Genomic DNA, 3,029 nt, shown 5'->3' with positions numbered 1-3,029 from the left:
TACTCACCCTGCTTTTTAAATGGGTTCCAATTGGCCTTGAGAGCCCATTCCCTGTCTGTGTTCCCAGCTCACAAAAGTGTGTCAACAGGTCTTCAAAGAGGGTCTTCTAGGACCAGCGACCAGCGTGTGATCCTTGATCACAGGCTTTGTGGCTCTGAGCACGAGCTGGCCTTCCTCCTCCTCTCCCTGCCCTTGCTCTCCTGCAGCAGTGGGTGTCCCCTCAGTGTGGTCACAGAAGCTGGCAGGGGAAGGAGGCCCCCGCTGAGAAGTCCCATCTTCCTCCTTCTGTCCTGCCTGCTCCAGGTGAGCGCCCGGCAGGTGCTGTCAGGCCATGACAGCAAGGAGAAATGAAAGGGAAACAGGGACATGCAACGAGACACCTCTGCTACCAAGGGGTTTATTTTACTATTTTACAGCATGTTGTTTCTTTTACAGTGAGAAATTACTTTTCTTATATAATATCTGAACAAGTTATGAATATGTTTTTAGTTAATTCACGTGTACTTTGATTAATTAACATTACTTAACACAGAATTCATAAAGAATTCAAAGTGATAGCCGTGTGCACATTTTTGATATCTCTGTGTTTAACTAACAATCCTTTTTGAGGTATGGCATAGTGGAAACCAGAACACAGTAAGAAGACTCAGTTTATAGCCTCTGTAGCTCTTTAGACGTGAGACATAAGCAGGTTATGTAAGCTCTCTAGGTCTTCTCCTAAATACATTCAATTTGTTGGGCAGGAAATCTAGCCTTCCAACTTTTGCTCTTTTAGCAAGTAGCCTAATATTCTTACCTGTCAATCATACCTCCAATCAATATCCCGAGGTTGTCCCTTCCATCCACCACCATTGCAGCTTTAGGCCAAGCCACCCCCATTCCTCCCAGACACCCACTCTGACAGGCAGGCAGTGTCACCCAAGTCCATCACTCCTCTTTCATAGCCCTCTCACTGCACTTGGAATGACACCCCCCTCTCAGGCCTTGGTATGACCGGACCACTGCCTAGTGCTCCCCTGTTTTCTGGAATCTCTCTCTGTAAAGTCTGCCCCTCTGTCTTTGTTTCCTTGCTTCCAACAGGCTGAGCTCTTTTTGCACCTTACACATTTTATGAGCTGTAATGCCACCTTCCCTGTCGCCCATCCTTTCTTTCTCCTCTTCAGATCTCAGCTTCAATGTCATCCCCTCAGAGAGAGCCCTTGTCCCTGCACATGCAGGTGATTTCAGCCTGTCCCTGACCCTGTCTCCCATTGTCACCTGTCACAGACCTACTGCTTTCCTCTGCCACCATATATGTCTTCGTGCACTCGATTGCTCTCTAACTCATCCAAACCCCATCTACGAGACCTAGGGATGAATCACGATTGTGTCCACTTTCACTTACTACCCAGCATGGAACATAATTCTTGGAACACGGTAGGCACTCAATGCTCCGTAAATAGTTTTTAAAGAAATGAATGAACAAATGAATGAGCTGTGCTTCTGTACATGCAGAAAGAGCTAGAGAAGGGCCTTCGGATATTTAATGCCACCTCCTCTTCCAGTCTCCTTATTTATTTTAAAGCTTTATTTCTATTTTATTTTTTATCTACAGTATTAGATAAACTAATATCTAGGCTGTGCTGTACATGTCGGTGGGGCTGAGGGTCAAGGATCATAAACTGAAGGGTATTCTCTGCTGTGGCTGCAGGAGGCAGCTGGAGGCGATGCCCCTGCTCGATTCCTGCGCTGTGGGTTCCGTGAGTCATTCACGTTTGCTAGAGAAGTGCTGGGCGGCTGAAGGCGCTTCCCACCTGCACGCTTCCCTTCCTGCCTCCTTCCTTCTTCCCAGCCTCTGATTAATCACTGAGAAAAAACATTGGATAAAGCCGTACCAAAAGCTTCTGAGTTCTCAAAAATCAAGTTAGTCTCACGGACTGTACAGAAGTTGACTTTTGTACTGAACTCATCAACTAAAAGGCATATCAAGGACTTTGTAACACTCTGTGCCATCATTTTGTGTCAAAATTAGCTATATAATTTTCCCTCAACTGGAAGTCATTTCAAATTCTGCAGTAAATTATTCCTCTGTTCATATTGACTCTGTGCAATGACACTGCAAAAACCCGGGCTGGAACAAAGTTATGAGGTTTATAAAATAAATATTAATTGCTATAGTGATTTTGCTAGGGAAAAGATGTTTCTTGTAATTTTCTAATGGTGTTATATCCACAAAGAAGCACACCACTGATATAGTCTGTACTGTCACTTGGAAGAGTTGTACATTAATGCCAAACTCAGGTAAAAAATTAGTTATTTTTCAATTAACAGATGCTTTGTAAATACATTTCCTCTTCTAGAAATAGACTCGTATTGTTACAAAGCCTTCATGAGGAACAAAATTACCCCACACTGGCATCTTAGATGCATCTTTTTGATTCTAGTACTTCAAAATTAAATAGCTATCTCCAGCTATTATAATAGCTACTCTATAAAGTTAGTGTTAAATTGAAAAATGACAATTTTTGGCTGAGCCAACACGTTGTAAAGTACAAATGGCCCTTAGTGAGGCCATCCCACTATTTATTTCTTATTTAAATGCTACATGAGCTTGATCGTAGTGACCAAGCATGTTATGAGAGTAGAACCATTTTTCATCTGAGAGGCAAGAAAAGATGAATATGAATTTTAGCCTTAGGATGATGGATTTGTTTTGTGCACGGGTAGATGAATTTATCCTTCTGACGCGGATTCTCCATGTCCACGGTCAAGCACAGCCAGTACACTGGGCATTTCCATGATCTCGTTCTTGCACATCTTTTGAGGCTTCTCTCTCATCTCCCCTGTTCCTTCAATCTGAGTAGCACCATTTCCATAGCTGACCCAAACTAAATGCTCATTGAGGAAATCTCTCTGTGTTCCTCATACTGTTGTTCTTCCGCATATAGTAGAAGATAAGTCTGCTTTTCCAATCGTTTATTTAAGTAAGAGCCAATGGCCTCACTAAGGGCCATTCGCACTTAACAGTGTATTGGTCGAGCAAAAATATT

Source organism: Galeopterus variegatus, unplaced genomic scaffold, assembly GCF_000696425.1.
Source record: "Galeopterus variegatus unplaced genomic scaffold, G_variegatus-3.0.2 Scaffold2622, whole genome shotgun sequence".
In the NCBI taxonomy this organism is placed as follows: Eukaryota; Metazoa; Chordata; class Mammalia; order Dermoptera; family Cynocephalidae; genus Galeopterus; species Galeopterus variegatus.
The sequence above is the reverse complement of the archived record's forward strand: the minus strand, read 5'-3'. Positions refer to the sequence as shown.